The 26,423-nt window shown below is 46.2% G+C and overlaps 1 protein-coding gene and 1 long non-coding RNA gene across 2 annotated transcripts in view; one reads left to right on the forward strand and one right to left on the reverse strand.

The window, feature by feature from the left end:
- LOC135385578 (uncharacterized) overlaps window positions 1-26,423 on the reverse strand; it is a 231,362-nt gene that overhangs the window by 56,125 nt on the left and 148,814 nt on the right. The window lies entirely within an intron of this gene.
- LOC135383724 (uncharacterized) lies at window positions 2,924-3,451 on the forward strand. Its single transcript, XR_010420027.1, has 3 exons — window positions 2,924-3,006; window positions 3,081-3,212; window positions 3,375-3,451. It is a non-coding gene; the product is annotated as an uncharacterized LOC135383724 (long non-coding RNA).

Genomic DNA, 26,423 nt, shown 5'->3' on the forward strand with positions numbered 1-26,423 from the left:
ACGCATACTCTAATAAGGGGAAGACGTAGAACGACAACGTTGAGAACAAATTTATTACTTGTAGTAAGAAGAAAATTAATCCCCCCCCCCCAAAAAAAAGAACACACTGATTGTATTTTCGTTGAACATGAACATGAACAAGACACGTGATATACTTGGCGATGACGGTGTGCACACTTACTGGGTCAGTGGATCCGGAAATGTAACCTTGACTACAGGGGAGATAGAACGAAATCACATGCAAACACTAAGAACACTCATGTGTTGCTATAGATTGCTTTGCATCGTCGTATACTAATCATATTACATTGAGTTAACTATTAAACACTTGAAAACTTCTAGTGTACCCTTATGGCCTTGTTATCAGGCCAACGCATGGAATAAGAGAATCATCCATTCGGTAGAGTAACGAACAGTTCTCGTTTCCTGAAATACTATCATATTTTATGGCGTTTTTTGTTGCACGAAACAACATCTACTCACAGGCGCGTCACTTCAGCGTTTCTCCTCGCATTCCATAGTAATTACTGTGGAACAGAATGCCAGTAACTGGAGATTCCGTACCAGAAAAAAGGTTCTGGGTTCGTGAACATCGTTTTACATAATGAGGTGTCTCCTTTTGACGTCATTATGAACACAGGAAGGAAAGAGCCGGATATAGAATTTATTGTAGAGCCAGTATAGTATATAGTCATAACAGAGGTATGTTTCTTAACATCTCAATTCAGACAAGGTCGTCCGGAATTTTCCTGAGAAAAATATATGTTGTATTCCAATACCAACTGCGAATGGAGCAGGAAAATAGCTTCCCTCTTGTTGCCATAGTACTCGAAAGAGAGAGGGAGAAAAAAATTACCTTGTTGTCGAGAGGACTTTAAATTTTTTTGTATTGTTGACTCTATGAGATGAGCCACAGACATCATCAGCAGTTGCGTGAAGAGCTCGGGTTTCTTTTCTTTTTTTATGCGTTAGCATTAGAGTCTTCGCTAGGCAAGAAGACGTGGCGTGTTGATCTGTAGCCACGGAAGTGGAGAGGGGCTATCTGAGACTAGAGAAGGAGAGGGCACGTGGATATCCCGACACAGCGCCGGCGTGACGGCAGTGGCAGGTGCAGCTGTGGTGGCCTAAAGTTTCAGATGTGTCTGCGTGGGCTCGCCATGAACTATGAAAGCTGTGCGGAGGATCGGTGACAAAAGAAGGCTGAGGCTGCGAGACGGAGCCGCCAAGCTCAATAGGAGCAATCATGAGAGGCTCGTTTGCCTGCGCACGCTGTCTTGCGTTAGCGCTGTGTAGGGTCGTGTGAGGGGTTGTGTACCGTTGAAGAGTCGTTGAAGGGTTCTGTAGCGTTGTGAAGGGGAGTTCCAAAAGGGTTTTCAAGTTTTAATGCTAACGCATTTCCGTCGGATGCACCAATAGATCGACCATATTTTTCTTCCATTTTCCGCGCGAGATGTCGGCTTTAGTAACTAGCAGATGCATGGAAGTACGGATGGCAATTTAGAATGCGATAAGGAATCTAAACATGTGGATAAGATGACGCATTATGAGATTTGCTTGATAATGTCCGCTGCTCTGCCCTCATACTCACAGGGGAGACGATGTTGGTTACATATCGGAGCAAAGCGGTGAATGATGCAGTGAAGTGACGCAGCAATACTCTGTCAATACAGTACTTCACCACTAAAGAAGCTCCTATAGACATCCACCATTTCGAATGATATAATTCTGTCTCCAGTGATTTCTTGAACGTCGGATGAGGCGCTTATTTTGGACACATTATGAAGGCCTAAGATTCCCAGTGAACGCACATTGTTGGTATAATGCAGAATTAACGTTGAGTATTGCTGAACAATGTAGAACGCAAAATGCGAACATTGGTTCCGCGCTGATTTTACGTAGTCAATTCAGCATGTCAAATATTTTACGTGAATGTAACGTGGATTTGTTGCACAGCAATTAACAGTAGATTGTCATACGTGAAAACAGCGTCGATAACTGTAATGGAAAGTCACAGAAGGACAGACGTCGAATATACAACGTTGCTTTTGCGAAAATTTTGCGTCATACGTTTAGCAAAAAGCAGGCTCAAACAACGTGGATCTGCCGCGCAGGCCGTTTAACAGCGCTCTACCAAGGTTTCTTTTGCGTGATTCTGCTACTGTTGGCATTCCAAAAGATCTTACAAAGAAAATATTAATATGGTAGTAATTCCATATGTGGGAAACCTATAGCTGATAGGAAACCAGTAACTGCTCACCCAGTAATCCAGACGCGTTTATTTTATAAAAACCAGAGAATCTTGAAAACCCTACCTATAATCAAATTCCATTCACTTCAAGGGAAAATCAAAGTATGGGCGTTTAGCCCCCCTTTCTCCGCCATCCGCCTTCACCCCATCTTCTTATCTCTGCCCCTCTGCCGTCTGAGACCCACCACCGTACCACCGTACCGCCGCCAGCCCGGCGCCCGGCCAGCCGATCACAGGAGAAATCTGCGCAGAAGGCGTATTTTTTTCGCCAGGCGCAGAAGAGAGAATCACGTGATGCCCTAGCCCTAGCGTCCTAGCCCGTTGCCCCGTTGCAGACGCCGCTGGAGGATGGAGTTGAGGAACATGACGGCGTCTTGATGTTTTGGAAGAATGTGATAAAAATCCAGCGCGAACAGCTCCAGCACAGGTTCAAGTATGTGAAGCTTTAGGTGAGTATCCCTCGTAGGTAACGGATACACCACATGCGGCCACAATCTATACAGGTAAACGGCCGTGGTGTCTGTGTTTATTAGCATTCGTTTGAGACTCTATTGTTCTTCCAGTCGATTCAGCCCACTGAGTTATCGTAAATGAAAACGATCCTGGCTATGCTTGTAGGCACATTAGCGTGCGTGTGCTACTATTAGTTTGTAGTAGTGTATTACATGTTCTTTCAGGCCTAAACGGCTATCCCTCTCAGCAACTCTCAGCAAGTGTCTCTTTGAGCAAGCTTGGAATTATTTACCGTTGCGCTACAGGTAAGAATGCTACGTAAATGGGAAGATCCTCTAACGTTGATAGGTCTGTATCATGTCTGCGTCGTTTTTCTCAGTGTGCTTCGACGGCGGAACTTCAACCTGGCCGGTGAGTTCCAGAGACTGGAAAACACGAAGCAACAACGAAATCGGTAGCCGTTCATAAGGCGACAAGGGACCAGAGGCTGCAGTTGCGTCGCTTTATACTGGTGAGTAGCATCGATGATCTTTCTCATTTACATAAGGTGGCGAAATTGTGGTCGTGATCTGTATAAACGGACTCTGTGTGGTTTGCAAACATAAATAACCACAAAGTGGTCTTGACATAGGCATGAGTAGCTGATCAGTTGGCACTTCACGATCTTTTATAGATGCTACGTCCAAGTGCTTACGTGTACAGATAAGGAGAGGACCCCGCACAACCACCAGTCAATAGTGCAGAAGATAAACACGACGGATGTAGCAACTTTAAGTCAGCACCTATGCCATATGCGCTTTGGGTAATAAACTGATTCTATTCCCCACTTTCCTGCGAAATTATTTTTATACCAGACTTGGGATGTCTAAAGGGACATTCAAAGTGTTAAGGGGATATACTAAAATAAATGTAAAATTACATTGAACGTGCAATTTTTCTCGTCATGACGGCGTTGGAGGAACGTTCTCAATCGCTGTTTATTTTATACTATCATGTCGTACAGTCTGGCACGTTGTATTCACATATAAACTGCATTTCATATACGTTAAATTTACGTTGATCGGCACTTGTTAAATTTACGTGTTTCCGAGCGGACATCTGACATCATGATTTCACGTTCGCTTTCATCGTCGGTTCAACATTTATTTTTGTAATATGTTTGTTCTTGGTTACATGGGTTACATGGTACACGAGATACAACTTACGTGCTACGTGGTTCATGCCTCAAGCCGCAATGGCTGCGTTGTTGTGTTGGACTTTGGGACGGTGAGAGCTGCGGCGCTGGTGTTGCTCTCCGGCGCAGCCCGGTTACATTACATCTCCCTTCTTTAATTCGGGAAACGCAATACTTCCTTCCGCATTCTAGTCCCTCTTCGTGGTGCGTGAATGTCTGGCGACACCTGGGGTGTTGTCTCTCCCGGTGGTTCCCGACGCACCATGCCTTCCTTTGCGTTCGGTGTGGCGATATAAGAAGGTCGTATGTCCTGGCGGTTCCTCCTTAATGTGGACCCATCGTCGCTGTGTAGTACGTAGGATCTAGGCTCTGTTGACGTGCAGACTACTATTCCAGGAGTCCACTGACCTGTGGTGTGCCCGCTCAAACGAATCTTGGTGCCTGCATCCAGAGGAGGAAGAGGCTTTGCTGACTTGTTGTAGTAGAACTTCTGTTTTTCTTTCAGCTATTTCTTTCTCTCAGACCACTTGCGGTTCTTTAACTCGAGGCTTGAGACAGCTGTTGTGTAGAGGAAGCAGCGTCCTCGTTTGTCTGTTCATTAGTCGCTGAAGCGGAGAACCCAGCGTTGCATCTCTAGGCGTGTTGCGCCATTCAAGGAGTACATTCCAACAGTCTTGAGTTCCATCCTTATGCTTTTGCATAAGCTTCTTGGCTTCCTGTACGCTTCGCTCCGCCGTTCCATTCCCCTTTGGATAATACGGACTTGACGTGCTGTGACTGATGTCCTGCTGCTCCGTGAATTCCCTAAATTCGAAACTTGAAAACGGGGGTCTGTTATCTGGAATGATCTTTTGCGGCAACACGTGAGTTGCGAAGACTTCCATGCAAAACGACATGACGTTTCTTGCGTTGGCGAGACTCATAGGCTTCACAATATAGTAAAGGAATCGAAGTCTACCATTGTGATGTACTGTTGCCTGTCCAATGGGAATAAGTCCATTCCCACTGTCTGCGAGGGTAGGACCGGTATATCGTGACCTTCCATTGGTTCTAGAGCTTGCCTCTTCTGATACTGTTTGCATAGGCTGCATGACGCTACAATGCGCATTATATCGTCTGTCATACCGTGCCAGTATATGGCGTCTCGAGCTCTGAGCTGCATCTTCTCCATTCCACAGTGGGAGGCATGTAGAAGTTTTACAATGTCTGGACGAAGTTTCGTTGGCACAATGAGCCTGTTCGATCGCAGTACTAACCCGTCTTCTGTGTGGATCTCGTCTCCGTAAGGCCAATGCGGTACGGCTGATGGTTCAACGTTCTTCTTGTCGTCAGGCCACTGACTCTCTGCATACCTTTTGATGTGCTGGAGTTCCGGGTCTTCCTCATTCGCCTTCTGGAACTCCTCGAGTCGCGTGGGACTGATTGGTAGCATTTTCACAGTGTTCACTTGGTATGCTTCCTCAAAATGAGCCTTGTTTGGTGACCGTGAAAGCGCGTCCGCTATGTACAGCTCACTTCCCGGCTTATATCGGACGTCCAGTGCGTACTTCTGCAGCGTCAGGCGCATGCGCTGGAGACGTAGTGGACATTGATGAAGGTGCTTCTTGAAAATCGCCTCTAAGGGCGGTGGTCTGATTCCACCAGCACACGCGGTTGACCAAAGATGTAGTCGAGGAAATGTTGGCATCCATGTACAATCGCCAACATATCATTCTCGATCTGGGCGTATCTCATTTGTGTTTGTGTCAGTGACCTCGAAGAATAGGCCACGGGGCGTAGCACCAAGTCCATGCTGGCTTGCGTCTACGGAGAGAGTCACTGGCATGCTTGGGCCATAGAACTTGAGAACAGGAGAGTCTCTGAGTTATGCACTGAGCTTGTCAAAGCTTTGCTGGCACTCGGGAGTCCATACCCAAGCAATGTCTTTCTTCAAGAGCTCTCGTAGGGGTGATGTGGTTTCCGCCATGCTGGGAATAAACTTGCGTACGTATTTGACGATTCCCAGGAAGCGCTGTAGCTCTTTGACGTTTTGTGGTGCTTGTATTATGCTGACGTCACGCACTCGTTCCGGGTCGATCGACAGTCCTTGTGCCGATATTATGTGTCCCATATACTTCACTTCGGTGCGTCCAATTTGACATTTGGATGCATTGAGAACGAGGTTTACCTCTCTAGATCTCTCAAGCACTGCTCGTAGACTTTTGTCATATTCTTCTCTCGTGGTACCCCGCACGAGAATATCGTCCATCACTATTTCCTCCCCTGGTGTGTTCTGGAAAATATGGTGCATTGCCCGCTGGAACACTTCTGGAGCAGATGATATCCCGAACGACATTCGCGTGAAACGATATCTTCCGAAAGGCGTTGCAAATGTACAGAGGTGTGAGCTTCGGTTATCCAGCGTGATTTGCCAAAAACCTGTGGAGGCGACCAACGTTGAAAACCTATTAGCGCCATGCAAACGGGTGGCGATGTCGTCCAAGGTAGTATCAATTGCATGTAGGCCCTGTATCTATTTTTACTTGTGTGTTCACTCCCTCAATATGCACCGTTACAACCCAAGGATCTTTGTGTGCTGTATCCAGGGAGCCGATGAAAAATTCTAATTTCGGTTCCGCTTCATCGTCTGCTATTCTATGCAGTTTCTCCTTTGGCTGTTGTTTCGACTTCGACCTGCACACTGTGTTGAAGTGCCCAAGCTTGCCGCAGCTCTTACATATTTTCCATTTTGCTGGGCAAGTTTTCGCTTTGTGGATCAAGTAACCGCAGTTCTTGCAAGGCTCTTTCAAAGCACTGACTTCCTGTTGCGGAGCGCTGGCTTTCGCGGCTTGAATTTCAGCACACTGACCGCGACTGAGCTCACTGCTTCGGCACATGCGAATCAACTTGTCAAGGTGAACATAAACAACGAGATCTGGCCGAGGCAGGCCAACAATTAGGGACGACACAGACAAGTAAGCCTCAAACGCCCAGAAGACCCAGGTTCGATTCCTGGCGTCAGCACCTCTTTTCCCTGAGTTGTTTGCATTCGTTAAGGTGAACATATTCTGCAATTATTTTCTGTTGCAGTACGTTGTCGTTCATGCCCGGTATAATTCTACTGCGAAGCATGCGGTCTTCCATTCCCTCGAATGAACATGGTTCTATTACGGTTCTCAGCTCGGTCAGCCACTCGTCAAATTTTTCTCCGGGCTTTTGATCGCGGGAGCCGAAAACATATTCCCGGTATGTCAGATTCGAAGACGGCTTGCAGTATTCCTCAAATTTAGCAATGACTGCATCGATGTCCTCGCGCTTGGACTCATCTTTGAACTTCATTGTGGCGAAGACTCTTCGCGCTTGTTTCCCTATTGCAACTAGGAAAGTGCCTGTCTGAACATCTTTCGGGGGGGGGGGGGGATATATTTATTAGACGAAAACGAGGTCAGCCAAACGGGACGTCGGCTTGCTATTCGGAAATAAATAAATAAATAAAATTAAGAAATAATAAATAAATAAAAAGAAAAGAATTGAAGAAAGAAAGAACGAAAAAAGGAATAAGAAATAAATAGAAAGAAAAGAATTGAAGAAAGAAAGAACGACAAAAGGAATAAGAAATAAATAGAAAGAAAAGAAAAGGAATTAGGAACTAAAGGATAAACTAGCAAAGGATGAAAGAAGGATGAGGTAGACAAAGGGAGGTAAAGACAAAATTGACAAAAAAACATGAGTAACAAACGGTGAAAGAATGATGAGATGGATCACAGAAGATGACTTTAAAAGGCAAGCTTGAGGTTAATGCGTTGAGGGTGAGAGTGGGGCACAGAAGAATGAGATTGCACGACTGAGTTCACAGGCTGTTCATCAGACCTGAATCGCTCAAGAAAGTCAGAACTGCTTTGGTCACAGACCGCTCTGTGTGATGTCGTACTGGGCCGAGCAGAGTGGCCAGGGAAAAGTCCGTGCACAGCAGCTCGAGTAGGCGTCGTCTCATCGTGGCTCGAGGGGTGTCGAATCTGTGACAGTCGAGGAGAAGGTGCGGAATATCAGCTTCAACAGCGCAAGTGGGGCATTTGGGCGACTGGAGAAGACCCATTTTACAGAGAAGTAGAGGTGTTCTGGCGGCATTAAGGCGTAGTCGGTGTAGAATGGGCGCTTCTTGACGCGAGCACTGGTGTGTGGCAACGAAATCCATCGACGGGTCGATAGACCGGAGATGGTCGGTCAGTCGGACAGCGGCCTCTTGAAACTGCCGAGTGCCGTTATGACGGAGTCGCTGTGTCTGTAACCGACACGACGAGGCTGAAAGTGGTAGGAGACAGTTATTGGAGGTGCCGTCCCCATGTGCCGACGTGCTAAGGCGATTGCGCGGGTGTTTCCGTGCAGGCCGGTGTGACTAGGTACCCATTGGAAACACAGGCTATGACCAAAGGATAGAAGTCGGTTCTATATTGCGACTATCATGGTGTCTAGGCCGCCGATTGTTCTGGAACAATAATTTGCTAGAACTTCCAGCGCCACCTTGCTGTCCGTGAACACAACTCAAGCGCCAGGCGCTGATACCGCTATGTGGTTCAATGCGGTCAGTATGGCGAAGAGCTCAGACTCGGTAGATGACGTTTCGTATAGGGGAGCTTGTGCGCCACTTCAAGGTTTTCATGTGGCATATAAAAGGCTGCAGTGGATCTGCCTTGAGACATTGATCCATCAGTGTACGCAGGGAGTCGTTGAGAGTACGCTGAGTTAAGGTGCTCCAGTGTAAGTTGGTGAGCAACAACGGGAGGTACAGAGTTTCTCCTCAGAAGACCAGGAATGTGGTCACACACAGGAGGCCTGCGAAGAGTCAACATTGGCGGGGCATAGGAAAGTACTGATGGTGTGGTGGGGAGGCGCACTTTCAGGCAGTCAACAGCAGTACCAATGCTAGAGTCTGGACAGTCAATATCAATGAGCCCAAGATGATGGTAAGGGTGCTGTGTGAGGTACCGCGCATATATCCGAAGTGTTTCCACTTCTCGTAGGATGCCTGCTGGTGTTTCGCGTGCCTCTGCCAGGACAGAATAGGTCTCTGTCGTTCTAGGAACTCCCAAACAGACGCGGCTTTCGGCTGAGTATACAATCCTGTGGCCTTGGAATACAACTTGAATTCGTTAAGCCATATGCTCCACGATTCACTCAAGTCCCCTGTCATATCGAAAGGCTCGGGAGGCGTAAGCATGTTCGCCATCATGGCTCGTTCTTGACTCGGCGGGGCTGTCATAGTTGTAGCAGTAGAGTTACTCACAGTTTCGTTGGGATTGGGCATCATGGGCGTTCCGTCGAGGTTCGTTGACTTCTGACACCATGTAATATGTTTATTCTTGGTTACATGGGTTACATGGTACACGAGTTACAAGTTACGTGCTACGTGGTTCATGCCTCAAGCCGCAATGGCTGCGTTGTTGTGTTGTGCTTTGGGACGGTGAGAGCGGCGGCGCTGGTGTTGCTCTCCGGCGCAGCCCGGTTACATCAGAATTTTGTTGATATCCAACGTTTTTTCTACGTCAAATTTACAATAGTGCGTTGACTGCGTTGGCGCATCCTGTTATTCTCAACAAATCGGAGCACGCAACGATATCATCAGGAATTGTGGTTGGTTTGCAACATGCTATGTGGTGATGTTTAGTGTGTGCAGTTCCATCACCACCACCACCACCATCAGTCTATGAAGTCGGCCCTGGACGCAGATCCCACCGAGCAACATGCAGGTACACTGGCAGACAGATCGCTCGGTAGTAACGCACCACTAAAAACAACTGTCTTAACAGTGTGGTGACGATCGTTGCCCTTGTGAGGGCAAGGTTAAGTGAGGGTACTGTGACATCCAGTGGTGAGGAAATTGTCTCAGTTGATGACTCAAGGATAGAAATAGGCAAGATACGAATAACAAGTGGGGTAACAAGCGGGATAAATGGTTAGGGAAAGTTTAGGAAGATGAGTACACAATCTTCTGTGGCTCATCTCATAGAGTCAACAACACATAAATATGATGACTATCCAGTTTAAACCGAAGTCCGTGAGGTAAATTTCAGTTATCCGGTACGGTTGATATGTGAACCGCACCGGAGCACTTAACACCCCAAGGGACTGATGTAGATCGAAATCGTACACATGCAGTAGAAAGTGAGCAACGCGAAACGGGTTACACAAGGCATAGCGTGGGAATGTGTGGGAACAACCAGATGCAACCAAGGCTGAGGCCTACACAGAAGGCCTACGCCAGCGCGTTAAAGCCCACTCAAAGGGACGTTTGGCAACCCCACCTCGCGACCTCGCCTGCCCTCATATAGGTGCTTTCGTACACGCCGGGGAATTACCTGCAAGTTGGTGGAATGGTATTCGCGGAGTTGTGAAATGACAGCACGGAAACGGACTTGTGAAACTTGCGCAAATGAAACTTTCACGGAATAAAATGAAAAGACAGTGCACGCATTGCGTCTCATAATCCAGAGAGCGGGGAGCGCGAAACAATTTTGCAGCGTAAGAAACACCTATACTGTGTGCAGTGCTGGTTTGCTGTCCTGCTAGCTGACGTTAGCAGTAAGCCACATGATGTATAGAGGGAAAAAATGTTTAATGCAGGTATTATGTCTTCCAACGACTCTGCTATGTCCACGGATGAACGCGGCAGCGTATTCTTCACGCCAGCTTTGTCCATCATCAACGCCTCTTGTAGTCACAGCTGCTTCTCGGTGCTAAGACCGACTTCAAATAAAAATCGTACATAATGATTGCGAGTGAGGGCGTCAAGGAGCGATGTGCACATTGTTTCCATCACCTATGGAGGGTATAGCTTTGTGTCATTCACCCTAGCGTAATGTGTAGCGTCACTGCAGCTAAAAGGATCTACTTGACGCACTGCTATATTAGCGTCACCCTACTTTCTACACGCATCAGCGAGTGCTACTAGTTAGCAGGAGAAAACAGAACCCGAAATAGCGGTGTCAGCCGCAACACAAGAGAGGAGCTGCTCTCTACTATAGTGATACAATGATGAGGACTCTAGCAGAAAGACAACAGAAACAAAACGAAAGGCAGTGTCAATGACCAGGCATAGCTTACTGTAAAAACTTTGTGAACAGCATTGCGAGCCGTGCGTTGAATAATATTAACGTAGTCAACGCATCCCTGAGTTTGAGGTGAAGACAAGGTAACGAACAAACAAGCGTACGACAGAAGACAAGATTGTGTTGTATGTTTGTTTGTTCGTCCCCTTGTCTTCACTTCAAACTCAGGGATGTGTTTCCTACGTCAAGCTTACACCAGGTAGTTTGCATGTTCCGTTTATGCTCAAACGAATAATATTACTGACTAGAGGGTGAGTAGACGAAACTGGGTGAGTAGCGCAGGGGGCACTTCGGGCGTAATTGTCATAAATTATGCCGTGAATGACTATATTACTGTTGCTTGCATCAACACCCTGCCTACAGAGGTCAAGATTCGTGTCCTTCAATCACACCCCATTTGATAAGTTGAAGGCAGACCTGAGTAATTCACACACACACACACACACATACACATACGTTGGATGATGATGAGGTGGGCGATTTACCGCTGCTAAGGCGGTACACTGCCCTATTGCGCAGTCATTCACATGCGCGCCCAAAACTAGTCCGCAATAACAATAGGTGATTAACTGTCTATCTCATGAGATCAATGTCATACATTTTGTTCACGTAAGTAGCAATAGGAGTGCGTGGCACCCGATTGTTGAAGTTAATTTCCATGTACGTATCTTTCGCTGCACCATGCGCGTGAGCTTTTCGAGCATTACCGGAGGAAAGGGGCTCACCGGAACGGCATTGTTGGGATATTTAGTCTGAATTTGTTTGGATTTTTATTGGTATGTTGGAGCGTGTAAGCGAACGCTTTAGAGTTATCGAAGACCGTATGGCTACTACTACAGACTAAACACAGAAACCTACAGAAAAGACACCGAACTCCACAGACAACGAAGGTGGAACGTTAGATCAACGAAAACAATCGAGTGTCATGTATAAAAATTCACGAATCGACCAAATATAATAACTAGATTGCATAGTCCTTACACTCCACGTATTAGTTTCCTCCTTGTAAGTACTCTTGGAATAGCTGCAACACGTGTGTTGCAGTAGGGGCTGTGGGTAATCAAGCTCGAAAATGGGAAGGCACCGTTCTCAAAACTCAGCAACTAAGTATAGCGGAACAAGAAAGCAGAAGGTACACCCTTTCACGTCCATAGGTTGCATCTATCGGCATAAATATCTCGTAATATCGTTCATTTCTACGGGTGCGGGAACGTCCGAGGCAATCCGCAGACACCAGCGCAGTTCTGCGCTTCGCGGGTAAAAATTCTGTGTCGCTGCGGGTAGCGGGCAAAATGCTGGTGTACCCGGAACACACCTGCGGGTAGCTCGTGGAAACCAAGATTACCCGCCCCTACTTCCCACCCACGTTCCACAGCGAAATTGGAAATTCATTTCGTCCCTTTCAGGTCAACTTCATCTGGCAACACGCGAACTCCTACCAATGTCGCCATAGAATTGCACTGGCTGTTACCACGCCAGTCGTTTTTCCACATACAACATTGACGAAAATTGTGTGCTCGTAGATACTCGACCTTAAAAGCAGCAGCTCCACCGCCATTCGAAGATTTTCACGATTATTCCAACGACATGCGAAATTATTTAACTAAGAATTGCGGACATTCAAATGCAAATAAGATTAAGGGGCTGCAGCCTACAAGAATGTACATTATGCATAAGATGTCATATAAAGTCTCTGCTTGGCATACTTTTGGTATGAGTCAGGAGCTTAGCATAACTGATTAGGAAACTGTGTTACATATGGGACAAAATATTCATGAGCACACAGCGGAAAGTCGCCCGTGAACAACAGTTCCGATACAAAAGTTAAACGACTCGCTACATATGAAACGCCTCGTGTTCAATTAAGATCACAGTTTGCAAAGTGATCGGCGTAGAGATGAGAAGCAAACCGAAGTATTGCATAAACAAAACTATAATCTCGATTTGAATGTGCATCACCTGTGACAAAAGTTTTACTTGTTACGCTTTTGTACGGGACAGCTCAGGGCTACTGTCTTAGGTGAGCACACACAGGTGAGCGGGGATACGGGTGCATGTACCCGCGCAGTTTTGTTATTGCCTATTTTGGGTAGAATTTAGAAATTCAGTCGCGTTGGAGGTTGCGAGTGAAATGCGGGTTTAATGCGATTATAGCTGCATCACACGCCGCAGGTGCTGGTGGGACGGCTACTGGTGCAGGTATGAATTTGTCAATAAATCAAATCAAATTAACTGGTTGGTTTAATTACCTCACGTAAACCAATTTCGAGCCAGCGACACGCGAGCTTTGTCTCTGTTGCTGCTCATTCAGTGTTGGATATTGCTCGGGCAAGAAATAAATCCTGGCGTGCAACTTCAAAAGTACCCAGATTACATTGTGGGTGACCACGTGCGGATACCAAAGAGCGCATGCTCACTACATGGCAAGCTTCTCTCATCACACAAGTTTTCCAACCCTGTCAAGCTCGCGCCGGTTGAACGCTGCTCTTTAAAGACTGTTTCGTACCACATGTGGTCGATCCGCCTTTCGTGTAACAGAACCGTTGTTGTTATCTGAAGGACTTACGCGAATATGGCTTGCCATTCTGCAGAGCCAACCCATATTTCTCAGTACGTACATCACCTCTTATCAATGGGCCTCAGCACATGAGTCGTACTGAAGAAGCAGTAAGCAGAATTACACATTACGCCCCTAAGCATTATTCTTCTGGATTGCTTCCTCGCTAAAGCCATTGGTATTTCGTGCATGTGTAGCACCTGACCCCCCCCTCCCCCCTTGCCTTCTCTTTTTCTGTCGAACATTTTATCTTGCGAGCTGCGTTTGACTGCCTCAATCACCCCCTGGCGGCCATTCGTTGATCCTGGCTGCAATAAGCGTTAACGACTTTTCCAATCATGCTGCCGACCTTTAATGAATACTTTATTTCAGCTTATTATCAAAGTCCTTCTCTGGTGGAAATCGAGCCGCTGATCTAGCCTTCCCTGGAAATCCTCAATTTACTGCGATCAATATTCCTCTGTGTAGTTGACTGTGTTACCACCAGGCATGAGTGCTGTTCAGAAAGGGATGCGGAAGCTATAAGGCGTTTATGTGCGTGTTCGTCATCGTGTACGGCGTCCAGGTTCGTCCACTGCATCAGCATTCGCTGTTTCTTAAAATAGCGTGTGCATTACACTCGTCACTAATCGTATCTGTGAGTCGTACAAAGAAACGCGGGAAATGGAAGTAATAGCTCCAACAAGAAATTATTGCATTACGTGGTAGAGGAATAGTATGGGGAGTTCTAGCGCAAAGGAACTTGAACAGGTTGTCAATGGGCAAATCACAGACGGTAACCCTGGCTCTACGTATAAGGATGAGGTGAGGGCGCTCATCTATAGTGTAGGTCGGAGCGCTGCATAACGACGAGGATGTCATCGACATACCTCCAAACTATGAAAACAGTACAGGAAAACCGCGAAAGGGAAAGTAAGGCAGAGAACGCGATGTCGAAAGTACTGAGTGAAATCCCAGACCGACTGAGCGATGCAGCAACCGATACACACTCGAGAGGATAGATAGGTAGCAAGCGAGCTGGTGGTATAGATCCATAACTTAAAAACCCGAGACTGGGGGACAAGTCGTCTGCGTTGTCGTTTTTCGTCCCCCAGTCCCAGGTTTTTAAGTTATAGATACACACTCCCTTTTTCCTGAGTGAAAACCTGATAATTAGAGGCCAGTACGACTGAGGACAAGCAAAGTAATAGGAGGCGGCGCACGGTATCCGGTACCGAGACGCCAGGTTTTGACGTGAAAGCAGCCACGTTGTTCGCGAGATTTCGTGTTTGACGCTGCAAAATATCAATGCTGTCAGTGTATATTACGGGCTCTCACGAATCCTCGAAAAACAAAAACAAAAAAATCGCAAATCTACCGCGTCTGTCTCATAGGGGCGGCGGTCGCCTTCGCTCTCTACCCCACGTTCGAAGATTGCCAGCTGCTGTGATGAGGAGACGGAAATCGACCTTCGAGGAACCAAAAAGGGTTAAAAATTGGGCTGTTCGGTTTTCTGGAATCATGATTTAAAAAGCGTTAAAACCCCAGTGCCGGGGATCTAAAAAGACAGTGCAATGTGTATGTGTTTGTCTTTTTAGCTCACCGGCACTGGGGTTTTTAACTATTTTAATCATGCTTCGAGGAACAATGTTACCAGATGCGCGGATAGATTTGATATCCCACGATGTCACTCTTCTCAAAGCTAGAAATTCATTTTATGATACTTTTTATAGTATGATATGGGAACCGGCCCACTCGTCACAATCCCATTCGTCACCGGAGAACTTGTCACAGGAAAAGTGGTCACACCGGCACCCTCGTACAAGTCCCTTTCGTCACCGGAACACTCGTCAAGAGGGACGGTGTGTCATCGGAACACTGGTTGCAAGGTGGGCCCCGTTTCAGAGGGAATGCGTTTGAGCTCGTTTTACCCAAAGGTTTAGTCCAGTTTACCAAAGTAAAGGTTTACCAAAAGTTTAGTCCAGTGCAAGACCCGCGCTTCCGTGAACCAGGATTTCATCCAGTTAGGACCGGACGGTGAACGCGGGTTCTAAAAAGGCTTCACCCCGTACAAACTTCACGTCTTTCATTGCTTAGGGCACGGGGAAAATCCCACGAGTGTTCATTGTGACGATTATTCCGGCGTGACGACAGTTCTTCGTACGAGATGCCCTGTGACGAGTTGGCCTCCTTGACGAGTTCACCTATGACCAGTTGGCCTGTGAGTTCCGGGCTTGTGACGAGTTCTCCTAGACCCGTATAATATATGGTTTATAAGTTTATAAAAGTTTATTATGGTCAGATTATGTGGTTCTTACGATACGTAATATTTGTTGAAATCATGACGCGAGACAGCGCACGCAACTATGAGCATCCATTCACATATCAGAAATATACGCCAAGTTACAAGAAGAAGAAAAAGAAGGGTGGGGGAAAGAAAAAGAAAAACTAAAGTACCTAACTACGACATGACACTGGATGATCATCATCTCTACGATGCAGCGAGAACCGCATACTTAGAGTTTACCTGTAAGTGCATGGTGGCTCGATCAGACGTGCAGGAAAGTGATCACAGGCAATCGCTCACTTTCCTGTATAATTGCGTGTGCTGGATATAGTTATTTTCAACAAAGAAGCGTTAATATTGATTCTGAAGCTGATGATTTGCAATGCAAATAAGTATCCTAGGGCACGTCATGACGTGTCTATCCACTCTCACGGCAAGACCTCAGTTACGCACAGAAGAGCACGCTTCCGTTTACCCAATTCGCGTCACACGTAGCTGCCGCCATTTAGCCAAAAATAACCGGCAGACCAGTGACGAATGAGGAACATTAATAACCGCACGAGAATTGAGTTTTCTTTTTTTCTCGTACGTGACAGCGTCATATACTGAGTCGGGTCGTCATTTTAATCGCGTACTTTCACGATGTACTGTATGTTTGCCGTAATAGTCCTTTTATACCAAGCAAGTCATAATTACGCGCGACCGCTGGGAAACACATAACCACGAAAAAAAAAGGCTTCGCTTTTTTGTTTTAAGTTGTGTTTAAATGACTTGCCTCTTTCTACGTCGGACGTCGGTGGTCATTCCGTCATCAATCTCTGAAAATTTATTTCCCTAGAGAACTAAGCGACGTTCATTAATTGCACTTGTCATTCAGAGCTTTCCCAAGCATCCATGCGTCGGACTTCCCTCCTTGCAAACTAATTAAATCTCGTAGGAAAACATAGTGGCGGTACATACCCACTCATTTGGGAATTAAAAATATAAGCTGTTTTAATGTACACGGCATGTATTTTTACTTCCCTTTTAGCAGCAGACTGTGCAGTACATGGGGCAAGGTCAACCGTACGTCATTCTTATTATTTTTTAGTCTATGATGTCATCGATGCGGCTCTTCCGTTCACAGTAGAGCGCAAATCTACCGCGATAGCTATCATGTATCGGCTTACTCCTTTCTCTCATCGTGAGCCTTCCGTGGGGAGGATGCCGCATTGTCTCATTAGAGGAACAGCTTAAGTTTACAGCGATAGTTCACAAATAAATAACGTTCCATAAATAGATAGCTATTATAAATCTATAATACCTAGGTGATGGAGGTGACGGGACCTGCTTGCAATTGCAAAACAACAATAATAATAATAAGTTTCTCAGAAAGCTTCCATACAGACACCTACTTCTGAGCTGTTCTGGCTGAGCCCGGAATTAAGAGTCCCTTACAAACTTTCGCTGTATCTGAATCTTTCCCATTTGTTCCTAAGCCCAGAGTAAACAACCCAACGCCTAAAAAAAGCACACATCCAACACGAAAGACCTACCTACACATTATCTGCCCTTCCTAAAAGATCTGCGAGCGAGTGCTACGCACCATCAATCCTCCAAATCACTCTTACCATCGCTAAGACCCCCCTTCATCTCCCATCATACGTAAACAAAGAGCACCCAACATCTCAACACAATCGGCAAGAGTCGACCTCGACGATGAAGATGTTGCACCAGCGAAGGCGGAGGGCATCGCACTTCAAACCGTCGTGTCCGAGCGAACGCAATTTCCTCCACACATCATCCCGCTTATCAGCAATCCCAAACGAGCCGAGGATTCATCACAGAAGCCACGGTGGATGCACCATCGAAGAAATGTGTCGCGTCGTTCTTTCCCCGCGCCCTGATGGCTGTCATTTTGGGGGCTCAACCTCCTAAAGAATCTCACGTCATTTATTCGACACTCTACCTCTTCTTCTTCTTTTTTTCTGAGCGTCCCTTGGCTTTCAGATATTTTCAATCTGAAGCGCGTGGACTCGCTGGCGAGATTCACATCGGGATTCGGCGCACAGTCGTTCTGAAAGTTTCAGAGAGTGCAGAGAGTAAGAAGCTAAGCTCGCTATGAGCATTGAGAAGATTTAAGAGAGGTTTCCGAGTTCGACTTCTCCCGCCAACTTACTGATCCGCTTTCCGGATATTTCCATTTCCTAGTCGGCGACGGAAGGAGAAAAGTTTTGTATTTTTGCGGCGAATTTCCGCTGTCCAGTATCGACACAGTGTTTATGCTGACGTCCTCAAATTAAATCCGGTTTTATTGGTGCCACGGAAAGGTACCAGTAATCCCTAAACGGGAGCAAAGAAGAGCTCGACAAAAATGTCAACAGGAGTAGGTGCTAGGATTACAAGCCCAGGGACACATATCTGCACAAAAGGTAGGAGTGCAGAGCGCTGTCCTGGTTCGCAAGAGTGTTTTCAATCTCGCGGGTCAGGAAACTCCCTTCCCTCGGCTGCCAGTCTGTGACGTCACTTCATTCTCCCCATAGTGAGGCGCGAGCCTTCGTCGTCTTTTTCTTTTTTGCGGTTGTATTTGGCGCTGCCCGCGTCTGAGGTAGAGCATACGACCCGTCGTCTTGCCCCCTTGCCGTAGCAGAGTCTCGGCAGCCAATAAAAGTGTATCAAAAAGGGTTAAGAATTGGGCTGTTCGGTTTTCTCTTGAATCATGATTAAAAGCGTTAAAACTCCAGTGGGCCAGGAAGCTAAAAAGACAGACACAGACACATGGACTGCAGTGCAATTGCAGTGCAATGTATCTGTCTTTTTAGCTCCCCGGCACTGGAGTGTTAACGCTTTTAATCGTGATTCAATAAAAGCGATCGGATGATCTCACGTCACAAGACGCCAGAAGGACCTGGGATAAATCACCGCCGCTGCGCGCGCTCTTGTAAATCAATTTTTTATGAAATGCGCGCTTCCTCGAGGGAATATTTTGCGTGGCAATTCCTGACGGTATCATATGCTAATATCACCCGGTAAGAAATATGTTCAACGTACCTTCCATGCGCCTTTAAGTGCCTGTAGATTGCAAAATGCAGAAAGTTCGATGTGCACCACATTAGAACCTATTCTGCGCCGTAGCTTCTGATCAACGCACGACAATTAACAGCAAGGTAGGTTTCTATGGAAGGAATACAGCGTGCGTCTCGCAAGTATGTTTCACCTGTCACCGCAAGCTCTTAATTTGCAATTACAGCATGAGCGGGTGTCACGATCAGACCTCGAAGGGGTATTCATCCCCGTACACTCTTCGCAAGTTGGGGAAATGATATCAGAAACGAACGAATGACGAAAGAACAAGCACCGTGTCCTGCGCGGACTGACGTGCTCACAGAGGAGGAACATTAACATCATACATAACGTGGTTTACATCACGTGGTCATCCTCGGCTTACAGCAATTGCTAAAAAAAGAGAGAATATTGGCACAGCCATGACGGTTCATGCACTACTTCGTTAGCGCTACACGACGTCATTGTTGTGAGCAACCACAACTATTATGCTGCCACGTACTGCAAGCGACTGCACGCGACAATATGTCGTCGACATTACAGATCGTTGGTCCTTTGCAACTGTACCTTATTCACGCTTGAATACTATACTTCACATACATGTTAAGGACGATGAGTGGTGTTTTTATGATGCACAAGATATATAAGGGTAAAGTGCGCCAAACGATGGGAAAGAGCGGCGAAACTATTTAAAAATGCTAAATTATATTATATACTGTTTCAGATAGCCATATTATCTAAAAAGCTTAGGTTATAGAAAGAGTTCATCATCCAGCAATAAGGCTGCGGCTATGAGCGGTATACAGACGTGAACACATGAAGAGAGGACAGCAGGAGGGAGTGGGAGACAGATGAGTTAGTGTGCGTCCTGAACCGATTTCAGGGGGATCTGTGCCGACATCCGTTATAGAAGAAGAAATGTATACGGTGGTGGTGGTGGTGGTATTACACCCTTCACTTCTTGAACATCCACCGCCGCGCCAATGATAAGTACGATGCCCAGTAGAAGACCAGTCTCTGTTCGAAACCTATGGGCGGCTCCCAACCCGAATCTTTCTTTTTCAATATATATATACCTTCACCGGGCCTTTGATTTTCCACATCTACACGTTCATAAATGAAGTGCTCGTCAGGCAACTTTACACTTCTGCACATCGTTGCATGACTTTCTCGTTATCCTTTGTGTATAACAACGTATAGCGAAGTTAGTGGTCGGAGTCCACAGACTAATTATAGTAAATATATAGCAAATATATAGTAAATGCTAGTTTCAGTGCAACAACAACCACAACGCAGGTCTACGTCATAAATGGTGAGGTGACGTCTTACGTGACAGCAAAGCCCTATAGGTACTTTCCAGACTTCATTAAGTGCTTAAATTCAATGATGCCACCAGCTCAATGCATGGTTCTTCGGCACAGAGGGGTACCAAAAGACGAGGAAAAGCTTGGTTGTTGTAATGCCAGACCGCGAGCTTTTCTTAACTCGACAACGAGGTCGCCAGCGGAACCTGTCATCGTGCCAGATTACAGGGACCATCGACAAAGACAGTGCAGCTCATACACTGTGCCTCTGTTCCCCCAATGCGAAGGAGGTGTATGAGACGGAACCCTCCTACAACGCTTCGTGTTCCCTCTCTCATCACAGTGAGTGTCCTACAGTGACACTTGGGCGCCGCACCAAATGATACCTAACCATGCAGGTCCGGTTACGGAATGCGTCGCCACAGACACAGGTCGCCGAGAAAAAAAAAAGAGAGAGAGAGAGAGACGAAATGGCCCACCAGTCGTTTGTCCATAGTCCGGAATCCCATTTTAAAGAGGAGACGGCGCCATTGTCCTAAGAACATTGCGCCCTCCGGGGAAATCTAAGTGTGTGCTGGCTGTTGTTGGCGAAAAGTCTGCTCTTAGAACTCGTTACCAATCTTCTCCTTCCTTCACTGACAGAAAAAGACAATGTCCTAGGGACACATCCCAGGGGCGAACAAATCACGATCCCTAAAGAAGGTGTGCTTTTTGTCTTTCTACTTGCTGTCAGTACACGTGGGTGGCAGAGAGGCCCGAGAAAAAAAAAAAGGAAAGTGCCGATAGTAGGGACAGGTGCAGCCTCGTTCTTTCGCCGCGTCTGCAATTGGTGCATTCATGCTCCTCGTAAGTACAGAAAAACGTGTTATAATGTATGTTAAACTACATGCTCCCATTACCGAGAAGGGTGGTTAGTAATTTCCGACGGCAAGGGGCCGATGTTTCTCAGTCAGTGAACCACTTTGAAGCGTTGGCGTCCTACAACTACCAGGAACGGCGTCAAGACTTCGGAAAAACAATGTCGTAACGCAACCGAATACAAGCACCGTCATACTTCAAACCTTGTTTCCAAGCAGTTTGCTCGGCAGAGGTTGTGAGTGAACAACAGGAAAGGTCTTTGCGGTCTCAGATCTTCTCTGGGGCATATGGGGTCCGAGGATAACAAGGCAGCATGTGACAGCGTTCGTTTAGCTTTGGTTTGGGCTGTCACTTTAAGCGCTGTCACTTTAAGCAATCATCCTCTGGATAAAATGGGAATTTTGTCCGCACTCTTAATGTTTGACTCTTGGCTTGGGTGGTTAACTTCTGGATTGGATTGGAAACCTGTAGGCTGACCTCGTCGCCGAACGAATTTTAGTACTTCCTGTCCAGTACTTTTGCTGTACTTCCTCTACTTCTGTACTTCCGTCCAGTTTCTTGTTGGCAATGAAGCACGAGCGAGCACAAGAGAGTGCCCAATGGGAAAGAATACATACCCAAAGTACCCGATTTGATATTACGTACATTGCATCAAACTATCTGAGTGCAACTGAATGCATGAATTTTCTATTTTTAATGTCGGCGGAAGCCAACCTAGAACATTAATGTCGAAAACAGTAGGTTTGTGGACCCTTGTTGACCCATGTGACTTGTGGACCCATTTCGTTTCTTTCGCGACTGATAAAGTTATGAGATGAGCTGAACGACTAAGCAACACCAAAGTCGCAGGTTTAGTGACACTAGAGGTACGCTCTGTTCATCTGCTTCAGAGGGCGAAGCAACAAAAACATACCTTATAGCAGCTCGGAAAGAGGAAAAAATAAAATACACTCAAGCATACATGAAAAGGAACCCGAAAAAGAGAGACAAGCGGGGAACGGCTTCGGATCAGCACGCTTTCAGTGGACCGTGAAATCGATTGGAGTCGCTGTACAAAGGACTGACTGAGCCTGCGAAAAACATAAAGAAAAGAAGCCGTCGTGTGCGGTCACCATTAGCGTGCGAAGATCGTGCGATTACCTTGTTTGTCATGAGAAAAACAAAAGTTCCTCTTTCAGGGGACTCTTTTGTTTACTGACAAATGTGGTTCCAGTGTTGACCCTTATCGGAAGCAAAAATGTTTCCTTCGGATTGGAAAGAGCGGAATGAAACACACGGGCCACCAAACTAAAACATTTGGCTTACGCTTGTGTTAAGTTCCGGATCCATAGAATGAATTTATGGCTATACACACACACACATATAAATTGGATGATGATGAGGTGGACGATTCACTGCCCCTGTGGCGGGGGTTCAAAGGCTGGTGCGCAAAGTCATGTTCGAAGGCAGGTTCAGGCTCAAAGGCAGGTTCAAAGGCTGGTGCGTTATACTGGCACACCCTCTATTTGGAACTATCATGCGAGCGCAAGTGTCAAAGGAGCACAGCCACACCCTCCAGAAATCCCCTACTCCTTCAAATAGCGTGTAAGTGAACGACGGAGCACTTCAGTTGACTTGTGACGCGGTAACTACGTGCCGAGGAACCGTGTTAGTAGCAAACGCATTTTCGGTGGCCAACGAAAGCTTAAAGGGGTTGCGACACCCCGTCCAGCTGTTCCAGGTAAATGTAAGAGGCTAACTTGCATCGATGTGAACCTGCATTGGAAGTTTGGCAGCAGACGCGATCATATAAAAGTTAAAAACCGGAACGGTGAATAACGAAACTCGTCCGGCTCTGGCGTCACTGCAGGCGTCTTTCCCATTGAGGCATCGCGAGAAAAGTCATGTGCTTAATGAGAATATCATGTATTTCTCGCTCGTCCGACGTCTTGACACGTACGTGAGTTCGAGGGTTTATGTCTCGGCAACTACGGCAAATGGGAAAATAATTCCGTTTCCCTCAATACTCCGGCGTGAGATACAGCGTGTGCGTGATGTAATGAACCGCATTTATCAGAGTATCACTGCCCCCTCCAGGATGCCACGTAGGCATGTACGTAGATGTATCTGGTGACGTCACTTGAGGGTGTCGGGCCGGGCCAGTGGCTGCTCTCTCCGGGAGTTTTTATTTTTTTTAAATTTCATTTCGCAGTGACAGTGCACCGCTGAGCAAAAATATTGTACATGATGGTTCTTAACTGGGAACTTGATGAATGAGGCAAGGTTTCGAGAAATATTAGATGTCGCTTCCTCGCTCATTTAAAGCGACAGTCGGGACCTCGAGAGAGTATTCGGATTGCGACTGCAGTCGATTGTGCTCCACACGTATATCATCCACATAAAGTAGAAAGGGTGAAAGCTTCCCGTGTTAGAGAAAATGAATTAAACCCTACGGCTAACCCATATCCGGTTTCGGTTTCTCCGTGACGGCGCAGTTGTTCCTGACGTCACAATTGTGCTAGACAACACAACAACAATCGGCACTTGGTTGAGGCACAAAGTAAGATTTTAAGGTGAGACTTGACCCAGTTGGGATTGGCGATTTGGTTTAATAGCTTATGTTATTCCGAACTATGTAGCGTGTGACATTTGTTATACAGTGTTAGTGCTGTAACTCAGAGAGACCCGCCTAGCAAATGTTTATGCTGCCTAGGCCAAATCTGTCATAAGAACGAGGTCGACACTTAATAACACTTACTTGTCTCTTCAGAAGGCATTGGTACTGCACTAAGTGTTTATCCAGGATGGTGAATACCGGCTGTCCGCAACTGTTTTAGGGGTTCGGTCTCCACAAGCCCGACAAACGACACGCGCGTTTAGTTTTCCTTCTTGTTCTCACGATGCGCTAAGCAGCACCTATGCATCATCGCTCAACAACACCGTCACATATGCACTAACCAGTCACTGTTAATAAAAAGCAGGAATTTCATGCGTATTTAAAGTACGGGAACCAGGAACGGTGATGCACAACACACAGCCTGCCGAGAGGAGTGGAGCAGACGCCAAAAGGGCCGGAGGAGAACCCTCCTGGTGCCACGACTTTTCGAAATGCGGCTTTCAGTCGGGGGCAAAAGAGGAAAAAGCATTACACATTCTAGAGTATCGTAATACATGTAATAGTTCATTTTTTTGTATTTTTTGGACACCACATGACTTCGAACTTTGTTATGAAGGGGCTCATTATTTCATTCCCCACGTCACAATCAGTAATGGGGTAGAGTATCGCCCCCGGCGATGAAACTCCCCATTCATCATCTTAAAAATAAAGTTGTTGTTTTATTATAATACATAAACAAATACTTTCGGAGAATGTGTATTATAAAAATATAATACATAATACAAATACTCAAAAGTATTACAGGAATAGTATTATAATACAAAGTACTACCTTTACTGCACACCCTTGACACACACACACAAGGAGCTTTTTGCTTCACGTCTACCAGTATACCAGGCAAAGTGCAAAGCGAAGAGAGGAGCGTATTTTTCCAGTTTAACCCCTTAAATTCTCTCATTTTAATCTCTGCCTCTAAGCTTTTTTCTTTTGTAAACATCAATACCATTTTCAGTTTAAACATCGTTCCTGCATGGTTGAGCCCAAGTTGAGTAATGGCGTGCTGAAGACAAGTTATAAGCGGCTCAACCACGCAATAGGCTCAAGTGGGGGCCCATTTCATAATGATACCAGTAACGGCCACATGTGTCGAAATCAATGGTGCTTCATATACTTTAGTCGAACCTGTCTCGCAGTCCAGACACAGCACATTCTAAGTGCCTCATGACATTATTTCGAGCAACTTTCGCACCTGCACAGTCACCTCCATATTTTCCTCTTACCACCACGATCGCTTCTTTTGCAATCTTACGAAACATTGAACTAGAAAGGTCAATGCTGACCGTGATAATTCATCTTGTTGAACTATCTGATCCAGTCCCATCCATCTGTCTGCAAGGCAATCCCGATGCAAGGCAAGCGGCCATCACTTTCACCTTACACGCAACCCGATTAAGCTACTGGATGAAGCAGTAAACTTGTAAAGCTGCATGTCACATTGAAGCAGCAGCTAGGAGAAATTTCGGCCGACTTCCTTTTCATGCGTGAGTACATTAACGAAAGGCGAAATGAAATTTTCCCCTTTTGAGCTTCCAGAGGGATGCCTCTGTCGTAAGATGTGACGAGACCCTTGAGCTGAAAGCTAATGTATAGGACATCCTGCTGCGTGGTTTTTGGTTAAGACTTATTTTATTTTACGTGTTTTCAATGCAGCACACATACGCAGTACAGAAAGTGCGCTTCTATTCCACCAATGAAAACTGTCACGAATGCACCGACCGCTGTTTACATCGCCTGCCTAACATTCATCCCGGGCAAAAGTACACAGCCACCTATGATGTATCCGTCTCCGTACACACTTCTCAGTAAGAACGTTTCCCGTACATATTGCACGAGGCTTTGTGCGCGTCTATTTCTGTCGACATTTTGCAAACGAAACGTGCCTTCAGCCACACACGGTGATACACAGGACAGGCACAGCGTGAGAGTGGGAATAAATATGTAACGACGGACGGCGCGCCAACAGGGTATAATTCTTGAAAAACTCTCTTGTTCCCGACTGCGGTCTTTTCCTTCTCGCTGACGCCTGTAGTCTCTTTTATCTTCCGGGCTTTGAGACTATATACAACAGTAGACGACATGGGATATGCTATATGCACTTGTGGTACCCCGTGTCGTGACCTTTCCTTTCTTTTTTCTTAATAAGCATATCCCCCCCGTGTCTATTCGACTTTCGCTCCTTTAAGAAGAAACAATACGTTCTTGACGAGTCACGTGACAGCTAAAAAAAGTACATCGTTGTATCGTCTAGGTTGCATTTGTCGTACGTTGTAAACTCAAAGCTGAACTTGATAAAAGAAAAATTACAGTGAACATGACGGAATGTGATTGAATATCTCGTCGGAGAACAGGCGTTAAAGGGAACGTGACTGTTCTTTCGCTCTATACTGCAAAAAGTGCAAGAAGAAGTCTCTCGTTCCGAAACGATAGCTATAGGAAACATTCGCAAGGATCGTAGGCGTATTCCGCCTCTTGGACGACTTGTTCAGAGCATGGCAACATTTTTGGGAAGCTCCGAAAGTACCAGAAACCCATCTATTATTAGGTTACTACACGTAGCCATACAAGCTCGCAGTGTTTGATTCCGCACCCAATTCAAAATGTCACGTCTCTAGCATGCTAGTGCCCAGTAAAAAAAGAAGAAAAAAACGTCACTCGTGACCTATATAAATGCCTCTTTGCTCTATCTTCTTCTTTCTTTCCCACAGAACCACAAAGTGGCACGAAAATATCGCTTACGGTCGACGACAACCCCAGAGCGAACAACTGTGAAAGCCCCGCCT

Source organism: Ornithodoros turicata, chromosome 2, assembly GCF_037126465.1.
Source record: "Ornithodoros turicata isolate Travis chromosome 2, ASM3712646v1, whole genome shotgun sequence".
NCBI lineage: Eukaryota > Metazoa > Arthropoda > Arachnida > Ixodida > Argasidae > Ornithodoros > Ornithodoros turicata.